This window comes from Danio aesculapii, chromosome 12, assembly GCF_903798145.1.
Source record: "Danio aesculapii chromosome 12, fDanAes4.1, whole genome shotgun sequence".
Taxonomy (NCBI): Eukaryota; Metazoa; Chordata; class Actinopteri; order Cypriniformes; family Danionidae; genus Danio; species Danio aesculapii.
In genome coordinates, this window is record NC_079446.1 from 14190502 (window position 1) to 14207147 (window position 16646).

The window sequence follows — 16646 nt, forward strand, 5'->3', positions numbered from 1 at the left end:
TGCGCCTACGCCCTGAAGTGGAGTCTATTTATTGAATGGTGCGTCTCTCGCAGAGAAGACCCCCGAACTTGCCAGATCAGTGTTGTGCTTTCTTTCCTTCAAGAGAAGCTGGAGAGCAGGCTGTCACCCTCCACACTCAAGGTTTATGTGGCTGCCATCTCCGCTCACCATGACGCGGTGGCTGGAAGCACCGTGGGAAGGCATAACCTCATCATCCGGCTCCTCAGAGGTGCTAGGCGAATTAATCCACCCCGCCCCCCTCTCATGCTCTCTTGGGATCTCACCCTCGTTCCCACTCGACTCAGTATCTTTAAGATTTCTGTCCCTGAACTTAGCTCTGCTGGTCACGTTGGCATCGATTAAGAGGGTAAAGAACCTGGAGGCATTTTCGGGCAGTGACTCGTGCTTGGAAATTGGGCTGGCTTATTCTCAAGTTGTCTTGAGACCCCACCCTGGATATGAGCCCAAGGTTCCTACCACACCATTTAAGGACCAGGTAGTGAGCCTGCAAGCACTGCCCCCGGAGGAGGCAGACCCAGCCCTTTCGATACTTTGTCCAGTTCATGCTTTCGAATGTATCTGGACCGCACTCAGAGCTTTAGATCATCTGGACAGCTCTTCATCTGTTATGGTGGCCGGCAGCAGGGAAGTGCCATATCTAAACAGAGGTTGGCCCACTAGATAGTGGATGCCATCTCCCTCGCTTACCTAAGCCAGTGCGAGCCGTGTGCCCCAGGAGTTCGTGTGCACTCCACTCGGAGCATCGCATCCTCTTGGGCGCGTGCACGCGGCGCCTCTCTAACAGACATCTGTAGAGCTGCGGGCAGGGGACACCTAATACATTTGCAAGGTTTTCAATCTGCGAGTGGAGCCGGTTTGTTGAAACACGCTTGCTGCGCTATTCTCCCTAACATGGAGATACGTGCGTTTCTTCACTCTGTCAGTAAAGTTCCCTGCTTAGGTGAGCCCTGCAGAGATTCCTCAGAGGCGTCAGTCACTCAGTGGAGGAGTCACTTGCTGGCCTGTTACGTTGTAGGTCTGCCCTCTGGTCAGCGCGCGTTCTGGGTATAGGTGCCTGCTAGGCGATCCCATATGCTTATTCAGCCACGGTGCAGTCCCCCCAATATATCTAAATCCGTAAATCTTCTATTGAAGTGGGTTAAGTAAGGGCCAGAGAACACGTTGGAAGACCGCGCCTCTAGTTGATGCAGGTGCGTTCATGCTTGCCTGGCGAACCTCTCATCGGGGGTGAAAGTGAGGTACAATCATTATGGCTTTTCCATACATTTCCCCATAGTGGAGTCTCCACCATAGCATTGAAGTTCCCCATCCGAAGGGGAATGCTCCGGTTATTAAAAGTAACCCTCATTCCCCGAGGTGGGAAACGGAAATGCTATGTTAAATTAACCATTTGCATGAATCATACTAATGAAGTGACATGATAAATTGTAGTGTTAATATAACAACAAACATTGTGAGCTATTAAAACTATGATTCACACTGTTTCTTAAACAAAGATCGCATCAGAACACCCAGAATACAACAACGTTTGAAATACTTACTTTTTAGTGTCCTAGTTTTCTGTTATATGTTTTATAGTATAGAAGTGGTAAGGTTTTGAGGTAAGGTGACCACTAATTTAGTTGCTATGTTCAGGTGTTGATAACATTTAGGTATGCTACTTTTTTATCACCAGAACGGTGTGCACTATATTACTGAACTAGTTATGATGATTTGTAGTAGTACAAGCTACAGTACAATGGCTATAATTACTCTGTCCATATATTCACCTATGTTGTTGAGGAACCATTGACTCCTTGTTGAGAAATGTTTGTTTTATGCTCAACTGAAAAAAAAATATTTGTGTGCTTTGGAGGTTGTGGTAATTAAACTTGAAGGATATTTGCATATTATTTTGAGTGTCATCTCATATCATAATGTTTGTGGGGCTCATCTAGTTCACCAAGAATTTTGTAATGAAAACCATTTTCATCTTTTCCGCTTGAAGAATGTTTTCCTTTTTTTATTATTTTACTTTATTACACTGATGTCTTCACAAAAAAACTCAGTTAAATTAAGTTATTGTGTCCATGTATTTCTTAAGTAAATGTGCAAACTTTGAAAGTCTGAGGTATTGCACTTAATGTCATTCTGAAAATAAAAACTTATTTTTAATGGTTATCTTTTTATATAAGTGTATATGTAACCCTGCCGGTCCTACACCACCCAACTTGCTCCGAACTGGGATCGAACCAGCAATTCTTTGTCTGGAAGTCGGTTGCTCTAACAAGGAGGTTAAAGACCATGGCCTTTAACGTCTGTCACTAGAGCACCTTTAGAAGTTAAAAGAGTGAGGTTTACCTGCACAGCACTTCACTAACTTGCTTCTGCTACACTCAACCCCTAAACTTTACTCCCATCCGGGTCATGGCACCAATGTAACCCCACTGGTCCTACACCATCCTAACTGCTCTGAGCTGGGATCGAACCAGCGATTTTTTTTTTGTATGGGAGTCGGTTGCTCTAACAAGGAGGCTAAAGACCATGTCCTCTAGCGTCTGTTGCTAGAGCACCATTACAAGTCAGAAGAGTGAGGTTTACCTGCACAGCACTTTACTAGCTGGTCTCCGCTACACTCACCCCCCTAAACTTCACTCCGATTCGGGTCATGGCACGAATGTAACCCCACCGGTCTTACACCACCCAACCCACTCTTGGGCTGGGATCGAACCGGCGATTCTTTGTATGGGAGTCGGTTGCTCTAACAAGGAGGCTAAAGACCATGGCCTCCAGCATCTGTTGCCAGAGCACCTTTAGAAGTTAGAAGAGTGAGGTTTACCTGCACAGCACTTCACCAGCTGGTCTCTGCTACACTCACCCCCCCTAAACGTCACTCCTATCCGGGTCACGGCACCAATGTAACTCCACTGGTCCTACACCACCCTAACCGCTCTGAGCTGGGATTGAACCGGCGATTCTTTGTATGGTAGTCGGTTGCTCTGACAAGGAGGCTAAAGACCATGGCCTCCAGCATCTGTTGCTAGAGCATCTTTAGAAGTTAGAAGAGTGAGGTTTACCTGCACAGCACTTCACCAGCTGGTCTCCGCTACACTCACTCCCCTAAACTTCACTCCTATCTGGGTCATGGCAACAAAGTAACCTCACTGGTCCTACACCGCCCTAACCACTCTGAGCTGGGATTGAACCGGTGATTCTTTGTATAGTAGTCGGTTGCTCTGACAAGGAGGCTAAAGACCATGGCCTTCAGCATCTGTCGTAACATACAGTATAACATTTTGAGAAATTTTATTAAGCCAAAAAAAAACATTATTCTGTCTCAGATGATGTGAACAGTTCCAAGAACAATATCATGTTTTGTCGTCTCAGAATTGTCATTATGTGAACATTTAGTTCCGACCTGCTCCAACACACTTGCCTAGAAGTTTTCAGGTCGGCCTGAAAACCTTAATTATGTTATTCCAGAAGCTAGGACAGTGGTCCTCCAGTAGGTTTGGACACCACTGTCCTACAGATTTTTTTGTAACAGTTAAAACACTTATTTAGAATGATATTTGGGTGGTGAAACTAGGCATCATTTCTGCCAGTTTAAATGTTTTTTTTTTTTTAAATGGCTAACTTCAGCCAGCATTTTGAATTTTTTTTCTGTCTGAACAAACTTCGCTAGCTGGCTTTGACTAAACATTAATTCTCAGTGATGCATCAATAGGCAGGGAAAGCCCATTGGTATCTGAAAGGGGAGATTAATATCACTTTTCTCTGCAGGTGTACCACTGAGCTGTCACTCATTCTCTTTGACATGAAGACTCTAATTTTAGTTATGTATTAAATTTTTAATGCTTGTCAGATGATACACCATTGAGGCTGACACATGATTATCTGCCCTTTCATGTCAAAAGATGAAATACAATTGACATATTTTCCATTTTATATTTAATAAGGACAAGAATATATTATTAGATCAAATGCAGGATTCAGAGTGCTAAAAATACACCTTTGATGAGGGAGACTGTTAACAGTACTTGCAGTCAATTGGAACATTGTAACATCAATTATAACATTGTAAAATCACAATTGATATAAAAAGATATTTATTCATTTTCCTTCAGCTTAGTTTCTTATTTATCACTGGTCGCCACAATGGAATGAACCGCCAATTATTCCAGCTTAAGTTTTATGCAGTGGATGCCCTTCCAACTGCAACCCAGTACCTCTATTAACATTCAAATGTGGCTCTAATGCACTGATCTTCTCTATAAAGATGTTTTAATTATCACCATGATGATCCTTTACTACTGACAAATGAAACTTTGCTAATTACACAGCATGTGCATGTAAAATCAAAATGTATAGTTAATTCTTAACTGGTGTCAATCACTGTTTTGAAAATGTAGGGACGTAGAGCCATCAATATTCACCCTGTAAAATTACTTATGAATGCTTTGTTTATAATTATTGTTTAGAACATAAAACAAAAAAGATCAGACCCCCTAGTTTTTCACGATTCAGCAATCACTGAATCCAATGCAAAATTCTTAATTAAACACAAAATAATCGCAAAAAAATTAAATAATCTCATAAAACACCCAATTACAAACCATATAATCACATTATATTTATTTCAGTTAGAATTTTATTGTTTTAAGTGACTTATAGACGTTGCATATGCAGTGCACGTGATGTAAATGACGTCTTATACCTGCACCCTTACAATCATTACATTACAGTGGGGGAATTGTTTTGCGGCCTTTGCAGTATGCAGACTTGGATAAAGTGCAAGTGATTTACATGTGAAGTCAATGAAAAGATTGGATTAGGCATCCTGTGGCGCGAATTTGGTGCTTTGTGCATTTGACGCACTTCAGAGTGCAAAAAAAGTGGGAGAGAACATCTAACATATGAAGCAGTGGAACAGACAGAAAAGCAAGCAGCTTACAATAATGGAGATTGGCTCAAGGATGGCGGTCACTGGACGTGACTGATTTGAAGGACATTATTTGTGCTTTACATGTGTGCTGATATTATGGTTTCCATAAAATTGTTTTCGTTCAACGTCAACGAGAGAAAACACTTCCCTGCCATTGACGAATTTTACGGCAATCTGTGTTTTAGGTGTATTACGGTAGGGAAAGCCCTAACACATGTCCTGAGGTACCTGATGTCAGATATTCCGAGGAGTAAAATCTGACAGAGAGAAACTAAGATCGCGGATAAAAATAAGAGCTATACAATCTTCCTTTGGAATCTCTTCTGTTTTAGACCTTGTTTTGACAAGAGACCAAAAAAAGAAGCCTTTTTTTTATTTGTGTCATTGTGTCAGATATACATAAACAGTTGAAGTCAGAATTATTAGACCCCTTTGATTTTTTTTCTTTATTAAATATTTCCTAAATTATGTTTAACAGAGCCATTTGATGTTTAACAGACTTTCTGGAGAATGTCTTATTTGTTTTATTTCGGCTAGAGTAAAAGCGGTTTTAAATTTTTTATGAACCATTTTCTGGTCAAAATTATGAGACCCTTTAAGCAATTTTTTTTCGATAGTTTACTGAACAACCCATCATTATACAGTAACTTGCCTAATCAGCCTTACCTGCCTAGTTAACCTAATTAACCTAGTTAAGCTTTTAAATGTCACTTTAAGCTGTTTAGAAGTGTCTCGAAAAATATCTAGTCAAATATTATTTACTGTCATCATGGCAAAGATGAAATAAATCAATTATTAGAAATTAAATTAAAATGCGTTGAAAAAATCTTCTGTTCATTAAACAGAAATTGGGGAAAAAATAAACATGGGGGCTAATAATTCTGACATCAACTGTAAATATATATATATTTTTATATATTTTATATTTGTATAAAATATACAGTATATATGTATTTTTTATTTTTATATATATATTTCTTAATCGCAAAATTGTCACAAACTTCTGGGAATTACCACCACAAAATCAATCATTTCATTAACAGAGTCTGGATGGATACATGATGCAGTCTCAGACCGATGCAATCTCAGGCCACGCATGCGCATTTATATTGATGCAATCTCAGCCGTTCACGCGCATTTGAACACGTGTATTCTCGTGCACACGCACGTTGCATCGGGTCAAATATGGAATTACACCAAAATACAGTTTACAAACTAAAAGTACGATAGACAAAACAAATACCTATGTATCTATACACATAATTATGTCACGGGGTATGCTGTCAACTCCTATTATAAAAAGATTCGGGTCGCGGCCAGGATTTTATTTAAAATAATAGCTGATAGGCATTTCTAATATTGTCCTAATAACTTCATTACCTCACACGCCTAAAATGTGTTTATACTGGCAAAATGCATGACATGTTAATGTTAATGCAATATTAAATAAAACATTTCTACATATTCCTCCCACATAAAAAAAATATATTTATATAGGCACGTTATAGTGCTTTACCATTTTAGCAGTACAGTACTATACCATTTATATTACAGTATTTAAAACTTTTATGAAAATACATGCTACAGCTAGAAAATATTTTAGTTGACTTAGTTTTATTAATTACATTAAAACTGAAAAAACACCCATTTATATTTCTTCATCGCAAAATAAACAGACATATAAAACGGTATGACTTATTAAATAATTACCAAGGACCTGTTTATATTCCTTTATTGCAGAAAGAAAAACACAATAAATGTATTTAAAACTTTTAAATCAAGAATTAAATTTATGATGATTTCTAATCACAGTGCAGTGGTTAGCACGTTCACCTCACAGCAAGAAAGTCACTGGTTCAAGCCTCGGCTGTGTCAGTTGGCATTTCTGTGTGGAGTTTGCATGTTCTCCCCGTCTTTGCATAGGTTTCCTCCGGGTGCTCTGGTTTCCTTCACAAGTCCAAAGACATGTGGTACAGGTGAAATGGGTAAGCTAAATTGTCCATAGTGAATGAGTGTGTGTGTGTGTGAATGAGTGTGTATGGATGTTTTCCAGTGATGGGTTGCAGCTGAAAGGGCATCCGCTGTGAAAAACATATGCTGAATAAGTTGGCGGTTTATTACACTGTGGTGACCCCGGATTAATAAAGTGACTAAGCCAAAAAGAAAAAGAATGATTTATAAGGATATATAATGCTTCTGTCACAATATATGCTAATATGTTTCCATAACACACAGCAGTTGGTGTAGATGTGGATGTCTGAGGAGTGCAAATGTGGATGTCTGATGAATGTAGAAGTAAATGTCTGATGAATGTAGAAGTGGATGTCTGACGAGTGCAAAAGAGTGCACATGTGGACATCTGAGGAGTCAATGCAGATGTTTTATGACTGAGTGATCCACCTGTAAAGATAATTTGAAGAGACAGACGTAAAAATCATATAATTTTTGCATTCCACATATCTCTTGTGTCCATGTATTTATTATTGTCTTTTGTTAACAACATTCAAATTACTTTACAACTGTTGTATGACAGTCCACATAAAGATCAATGTACAGAATAATGTTAAGTAACACCTAAACAAATTATATAGAACAGGTCACCTGCAAACTGCCCTGTTACTTTTCAAATCAACACCCCAAAACAGAGCTAGTAAAATATTCATGGTTTTGATTATTGTCTAAACAAATGAATTAAGATACCAAATTATGAAAAACTTGTTGTATCAGACAATATTTAGATATATATTTACATGAATTTAACATGAACTGATGGTAAACAATGTTTTTTCAAGCTTTTTTAATATAAACATACTCTTAAAGGGATATTTTAATGTATCCCTTTTTTATTAACAGCTTAATTAATGTTTACTTATACATTTATGTACTTGTTTGTGGGTTAGATTACATGACCAAACAATAAACAACATGTTTATTCAGTAATAGTGAATGTTGGTTAATCTAAACTTATTAATATTGTAATTTGTTAGTTACTGCATTAGTTAACATGAACAAATAATGAACAAAGATCCAGATTGAGGGCTACACAATGTTCAACTTGCATGTTATTCATGTTTGAGGACTATTTACCAACACAATTTATCACTAACAAAGCTTTAATTAAGGGAATTAGGACTCTTTTAGTCCATTGTACACTACTTTAACATTAATAAACTGTGTTACTAGCATTTACTAGCATGGTTTATCAGTAACAAACCATCTGTTAAGAGAATCAGAAACTTTATTGTAATGTGTACATCACTCCAACATTATGTTTTACTAACATTTGTAAACTCTTTACTGATATGAATTTCACAAAGCTCTTGTTCTTAATTTCTAATCAATTTTTGCTTATTTTTTAAATTGTAAAATCTGGCAATGTTCTACCTGTTATGTAATGTAGTAAAGGATCTGAAAGAGATGTGTAAATGGTTTTCACTGATTCGAGATACAGTAAAATCATTAATCACTGCTTTGCAATAAACCCATAGATGTTAGTAACACATCAGTTATAACGTTGGGTTAGTGGTAAGTCAGCATAGAGTTTACAAATGTAACACTTTGAAGTAGTGTACATTTTACAATAAGGTTCCTATTTCCTTTACCTAATGCTTTGCTAGTGATCAATCATATTAGAAAAGAGTCTACAAACATGAATAACATGTCAGTTGAAGATTGTGAAGTGTTGAACCTGAGCTATTTGTTCATGTTAACTGCATTAAGTAACACATGTATAAGTTTACGTTAACAACGATTTAGTATTATTGAATAAATGTGTTGTTCATTGTTTAGTCATGTCATTTAATCAAAGAACAAATAAAATAGTCTATGTGAAAGTAAACATTAGCTAATTATGTTAAGCTGTTAATGTAAAGAGATACAATACAATGAGAAACTTTTTAACTGATGCATATGTTTATTTAACATTAGTAAAGATTAATTAACGCTTAACATGTGTGTTGTTCACCGTAAATTCGTGTTAACTAATGTATGAACTGACGTTATCTAATGCAATCTTCCTGTAAATGTTACCCTATTTAATCTCATGAATAAATGAATTTACTGTCAACAAGCTAGCGGTCGCTAAACTGTTTACTTTATCTCAAAACACACGGATGACATCGAGGGGCCTGTGTGCAGGATATATATTAGACACAGATCATGATCGTTTTTAATAACATTCACCTAATAATTAAAAACAACACATTTAATAGCATCGCGAGTGGAATATACTTACAGCATGAGTGTCCGCATGTGCGGTTGAGTGCTGTCTGACTGCGCATGTCCGGCTGAGATTGCATCACTCTGAATGCGCATGTCTGGCTGAGATTGCACCGGTCTGAGACTGCATCATGTCTGCATCCAGACCCTTCTCCATTTCAACGCAAAAAAAAAAAAAAAATTTGGGGTTTGAAAGTTGTTGTTTTTTTCCTTTAAGCAGCAGTAGATTTGTTCTGCCTGGTAAACTCTACACTGTTAACAATTTTCTATAGAATCTACAGTAACTTACTGGCACCAGTAACTTACTGTGAATCAATTACAGCAAAAATACAGTATTTTACATTTACAGCACCATTTTTCTTGCTGTATATGTATTTAGAGAATTTAGAGTATGCATTTATTTACTGTAAAATATACAGTAATTTTCACAATTTAACTTTAAAATACAGTAACATACTGCGTACCTGTCCTCAGTGTTGGGGGTAACGCGTTATAAGTAACGTGCCTTATGTAATAATATTACTTTTCCAAAGTAATGAGTAAAGTAATACATTACTTTTTAAAATAAGTAATATTATTTAAGTTACTTTTTACCTTGCTTAATTGGCTTTTACAAAATATATTGTGGAATAAAAATTACCTTAGGTTAAATCACACACTTAATGAGCGTGTTGCGAGGGAACAGACAGTCGGCTTGCACTCATCAGCATCATCGGGTCTGTTTCTCACAGATGAGTCAGTGTACTGTTCTTGTAACTGAATAACTCGGGATATTGGTTTAATTTGAGTCAGAGGGGGTCTCCGTTTCATTAGTACTGAAGACGCAAACTGTTTCATGACAAATCCTTTCAATTTCCTTCAATTTAACTGGTTTGACCAGTTTGAAGATCTAGTTAAAAACTCATTCACGAATCGCCCGTCATCACTACAGACAGTCAGAAACAGAAACAATGGCAGGCTGGAGACTTACATTTTTCAATGTATTTTTGTCATTTTGAACCCATCGAAGAAAATAAGTGGATTGTTGTAAAGTGTAGATTATGTGTAAGTAAAACTCTTGACAATTGCAAGAAACACGACATCAATAAAAACAAAACAAAACTGGGTGCAAAGCACTACACCTGCACCCTACCTCCAGCTAAACAACAAATGATTGACATTAGTTCACATTCTGTAGGTAAAACAATTATTTCGTCTAAACTAAATAAAAAATGGTTATTGCTTTTATTATTGATGAGACGCAGCTACTAGCTACATTTAATCCAAAGATGCTAATTAAATTCACCTGTCCTACACTAAAATACAGTTCATATTAGTTAAATACTGTGTAATTTCCAAAAATTGTTAACAGTGTACTGTTGTAAACAAGTATGCTCACTTTTGAAACAGGGTTAAGTCTTGATAATGTTAAAATCATAAGCAATACATTGACCCAGGCCTTAGAATAACTTAATAATTAGTGTAAACTATTTTTGTGTGAAAGCCCGCACTTTTGTTAGCCTTTCCTTTGATACACAGTGAAATAACGTCTTTCACATTAATAAAGATAGTTCTGTTAATTCCCTTCTCATGTCCCTTTTCACCTTCTCTCAAGAATGCATAATCTTGACAGCGTCCCACTTTGAAGAAGCAACTCCTAACACTCAATTTGGCTGATAAGTTCTGACAGCTGTTGGAGAAATCACATTGAAATTCAGATATCAATTTCATACCATTTGAATTTCCCTTTTATAATCTTACAAATGGCACAAGAGGCATGCCATGTCGAATTGCATGGAACAGGCTTGCTTTTTGAAGTGGATGTTCACAGTACAGTGCAACAGGTTCTTAGTCTGGCTTCAGTGTGTGTCTGAATTTCCAAAAGCAAGTCAGGGACATAATGTAAAACCACCTCAGTCAGGAAAAACATTTTGTCACTAACCTTTTTAAGAAATAATCACCACTTAAATAAATAAATAAATAAATAAATAAATAAATAAATAAATAAATAAATGAATGAATGAATGAATAAATAAATAAATAAACAAAATACCTCAAGGATCTGTGCTTGGACCTCTTCTCTTCTCATGGCGTCACTGGGATTCCGTTATTCAGAAACATTTTCTTATTGATATTATGCTACTGACACACAACTTATAATCATTACAATCTGATGGCAGCTGCTTGTACTTGCAGCAACTACAAATATGGTGAACGTGGGCGACGCAGTGGCGCAGTAGGTAGTGCAGCAACAATACTGAACTTCTATAAAGATGTGTTTGGACATCAACGTCTGAATGTATTATTATCCAAAGCACTGAGGAGATTTCTCTGCATGAAAGACTCGTGAACCTGCTGCTGCATCTCCAATAGGTAGGAAATTAAATATGAAAGAAATGTGGATGATAGACAGGGCTCATAACTAACCAACATGACGATCTGTTAACGAGAATGTACTATGTCCCAAAGCTTGCATACTCTTCTGTCACACACTCAAAAGTATATACTTTTCCTTAACAAAAAGAGTACATACTTTTATGGCATAGTATAAGGCCCAATCCCAAATCTATCCCTTCCCCTTACCCCTACCCCGCAATTTGGGCATTCACATCAAGGGGTAGGGGTGTTCCAATTCTCTTTAACTTGAAGGCGTAGGGCTAAGGGGAAGGGGTGAATACCTCTTCGAACGAAGATTTTTCAGGACCACACTTGAAACCAAGGGGTAAGAAAATTTCCCAGAATACACCAGCCACAATATCAGTATTGCTGAACCCGGAAGTAAGGAGATCCACAAATTAGTCATTTTTTTTTTGTCATTATTACGAATTTTTACAACAAACAAGCACGTGTTTTAATATATTCATAACCGCGTTCGTGTTTTACCATAATGCTATAAAAAAAATAAAAATAAATAAAAAACGCTAAATTTTGCAATCTATAATCCCTATTAATAACTCCTGTATAGCAGTTCCACAACATTCTGACACTCGATGACACTAGTATACCCTGTCAGAAAAGTCTAGTGGCTGGGAATGGGCTTTTTACAGTGTCTGCTTTAATGTTAATGTTGTTTTCACGTGTTTACATTTATGAATATGGCCACTGTGTAAATGCGCAGTACAGTTACAATCTTATTGCCACATTAGATCGTTATGACAAGATAAATTATGCCTTCAATGATTTCTTGCAAATAGACACCAAAAAAATACACACACAACTGGAATAACTACAGCAGTTGCGATTGTCTGATCTCATATGAAGTAAGAGATTGTGATGACATACGATGACGTGTGCAGGTGCTGTGGTGCTGTCCCAATTCTTAGGGGTAAACTTTAAAGCCCTTCCTCTTAACCCTCAGTTTTAAGGGCCAAGGGGAAGGGCAAGGGGTAGGGGTACAAAAATAGAATTGGGATTGGGCCTAAGGTTTTAAGCTGCATGACTACTTTTACACTGCAATAGAAGAGTTAATATTATGAAAATACAAAAAACTTTGGTTGGTTATTGGTGAAGAGTAGGGTAATTGTTTCTCTGTTGTGTTTCATAAGAAATATTTCTGTCAAGAGTTCCAAGTGTATTGTACAGTCAACTTTTGTATAGTAATGCTAGTCATAATTTTAACAGCAGGCATGCATCAAAAGGAAATTTTTTGTTCCCTGTTTCAAAAACTAATGCAAAGCAACAGACTGTAATTACAGAGGAATAAAAACGTTGAATAAATCAGACATCAGACATCACCTGCTTTGTAACAAGTAAAATGAGGTTAAAAAATCATTGAAGAAATATTTAATGGCACAATATTAAGTGGATTGTTGATCTGAAGGGTATGAATTTGGAGAATTTATGTTTTTTCATTGGTCTTTGTTGTTACATATTATGTAATTTTGTTTTGTATTTGCTGGACCCCAGGAAGAATAGCCACTAACTTGGTAGTGGCTAATGGGGATCCTGATAAATAAATAAACAACATCTGGTCAGAAGTGCCTCTTCCAAGGCCTTCACCACCTCCTGTCTGGCCTGATCACCCGTGCTCTGTTTCCTGTCCTCCTGGCAGTCTGTGGTTGCTGACTACTCCATCCACGACTCTCTAGCACTACCCCATTTATCGGTCTGCTCCATCCAGGATTCACCAGCACTACCCCATTCATCACGCCTTTAACTATTCTCCACCAAACCCTCTATTACACCATCACATTTCTCAATAAACACCCCCTTCACTCATTCTGCGTTTGGGTCCTCCTTCCTCTAACCTTGACAGCATGACAGTCATTACTTGTAGGGGTGTAAATAAAATGTCTGGTCACAACATCAATGACATTGATACTCCTAGCCAGAGATACAATATTTGTTTTAAAAAAAGAAATCTGCAATACAACTTATATTCCATTAGATTCTGTGGAATATTGATAGACATATTAAGATATTATGACATAAATTATAGGTATTTTACAGAACTAGGCATTTTTTTTGTCAACATAGCCCTTATTAGTATTACTGTGAGATCCGATATAGCTGGCACAGCACATCTATTAGAACAACCTAACAAATCAAACAACCTAAAAATCCAGAAAAATTCTGTCTTGTTAATAAATGAATCTGTTGAAGTGAACAGAGAAAGTACTTACTGAAAAATAATGTTCATCCACTGTTTCCTATACTGAGTTCAGAAGAAGAACCACCTGAAAATCTTCTAGCGGTCTGTTCCATTAGAGTGTAATAACTTACTGCATCTCTACATTATTTTCTAGCAGCTCAGCAGCAGATAAGGAGACTCCCTGGAGAGCTGATCAACTTCCTTGAAAGAAACATCTCACACTGCCTGGGAAGGGCAGCGAACAGTGTTCTTCTCACCCAGGACATCAACTGTTTGAACTGCTGCCCTCCGGTAAATGTCTTAGATCCATCAAAGTACAGACAAATATTCAAGAACAGCTTTTATCCCATAGGCCCATATGAGAACTGAACACTGGAATACACTCATACGTAAAACTAAGAAATTTACAAACCTGCAGATCAGGCCTGTGCACAGACTCTTAAAGGGGCAGTTGCTCAACGTGATCGCAAAGTGATCGTGGGGTGGTGTGTGTGTGTGTTTTTTTTTTGTTTTTTTTTTGGGGGGGGGGGGGGGGTTGCGATCGCAAAGTGAAGGAAAGGGGGGGGGGTGGACGGACGGTTGCATTTGCAAAGTAAAGAGCGGGGGGGAGGGAGATGGTGAGATGAACGGAAGGTTGTGATCACAAAGTGAAGAAGGTGGGGTTGGGGGGGTTGGGTTGGGGTCGCGGTGGCGATTGAGCAAGAGGGGCACCTCAGTCAGTGAGGGTAAAGGGGCAGTGGCTCTAGTCACCGGGCCACTCCCCTGTGCGCTGCCCTGCTGCAGATTGTGCTGTCTTATATAACATTTTACCCTATAATACCACATATTTAACATCTAAATGGAGATGTGCCTATTACACATACAGCAACACTTTTTATTATAGAGTGACAATTGCATTTTCTATTCACAATCACCACTTCATAGTGGGTTATATCATATCTCATATATCATATATCTGTACTATTCTTGTTCAATAGTTGTTGACACACATGACTTCAATAGGAGCCAGTAAAGCTTATATCAATGCACTGATTTGTTAACTGCAGTTTTTCAATATCATTATTGACTTCTTTACAGAAATTTTCAATTTTGCACTATTTATGCACAATACAAACTAAAATAAAAACACTAATAAAACAAGTAGTGATTTCCAAATTTACTTTTACTTCTATTTCATTGCAGACAATACAAACAAAAAATAATTAGTGTTGTGTCTGGTCAACTTAATTTCATTTGTAAATATACAGTTGAAGTCAGAATTATTAGCCCCTCTTTGATTTATTTTATTTATTTTTTAAATTTCCCAAATGATGTTTAACAGAGCAAGGAATTTTTTCTTCTGGAGAAAGTCTTATTTTTTATTTCGGCTAGAATAAAAGCAGTTTTTAATTTTATTAAAATCCACTTTTTAGGTTATAATTATTAGCCCCTTTAAGCTATATATTTTTTCGATAGTCTACAGAACAAACCATCATTATACAATAAATTGCATAATTACCCTAACCTGCCTAGTTAACCTAATTAACCTAGTTAAATATTTAAATGTCACTTTAAGCTGTATAGAAGTGTCTTGAAAAATATCTAGTAAAATATTACTGCATCAAGTATTGGCATTCATCTACTGTATAAGCGATATCACCACATGGGTTCAGGACTACTTTGGCAAACCTTTGTATTGTTGTAATGATAGTAGCGTACTGACTCCTTCAGACCTTGAGCCCATGAGATTCTCGCACAATAGATGAAAACGTATATTTTGTCCTGCTCCCACTCACTAAGCTCTGCAATTAAAGGTCAGATTTTTCAGTCCTGTTTTTTCTGCTTTACTATTAATACTATAGATTAAAGTCTCTGGACATGAACTAAGCTGCAACATATTCACTGCAAAGTTCTTTTTAAGCGTTCATTAAGGGGTATAAAGAAGTTCAAAATATAGTTTACTGCTAGCGAACATCATTCATGCTGCTAAAAGTTGAATATGTATATATGTACTGTACATGCTGTGTGTGTTGTAGATTACAGTTGTAGAAAAAAGCAGCTAAGAAAGGATATGATAACAGTAATGCACACTGAAAAAAAATATTAAAAGACGATTCCTTGGATTTACTCTTTTTTAAAGTTAAGTGGTTGTAAATAATTAATTTGGGAACATTAAAGTTGAAAATTAATAAATTTAACTTGTCTGCTTAAATTCAACACAAATTGTTTGCAACAAATTTGCAGACATCATTTTTTTCAGTGTAGATGTTTGCATGTGAAGAGTTCAGATGCAAAAGCTGCTAAACGCCACTTCCGCCAAAAATGAGGTAATGGCATTGAGCGAATGCTTTAGGCACATACTACATATTTAACAAATAATTTTGCTTCAAATCATCTAAATTGCAGCGTCAGCACATTCAAAAATAACAGTTCTAAACGCCTCTAAACTCCACTTGCCTTTGACAGCAAAAGCTGCTATGTCCCGAGAACCAATCAGAAAAAATCGAATCATGTTTTCAATGTAGCAGCGCGCTGATGAGCCGGCTTTTATGAGGAGACTGTTTTACTTCACTTTCGATTTTATAAGATAGAGTTTGATGAACTGGATAAGCCTGTCTGACTGTCACTGAATATCAAAAAAAAATGTCCTTACATCAAAAGTCTGTGCATTATAAGAAAAAGAAAACACACTGTACACTGAAAAAAATTATTCAAACATGATTCCTTGGATTTACTCAATTTTTTACGTTAAGTGGTTGTAAACAATTTATTTGGGCTGAATTTAAACAAACAAATTAAGTTGAACATTATAAAATTTTATTTTTTGTTTAAATTCAACACAAATAAATTGTTTGCAACAGTTTTGCATGCAACACTTTTTTCAGTGTACAGTCAGAAGTGTAACATTCATTCATAACGTGCTTTCATGCAGCG

General features: G+C 36.9%; 1 long non-coding RNA gene across 1 annotated transcript; it reads right to left on the reverse strand.

Moving 5' to 3' along the window:
* Positions 1-6661: 6661 nt before the first annotated feature.
* LOC130238779 (uncharacterized) lies at positions 6662-9556 on the reverse strand. Its single transcript, XR_008838649.1, has 2 exons — positions 9180-9556; positions 6662-7345 (listed from the first exon to the last, which is right to left on the reverse strand). It is a non-coding gene; the product is annotated as an uncharacterized LOC130238779 (long non-coding RNA).
* Positions 9557-16646: the final 7090 nt, after the last annotated feature.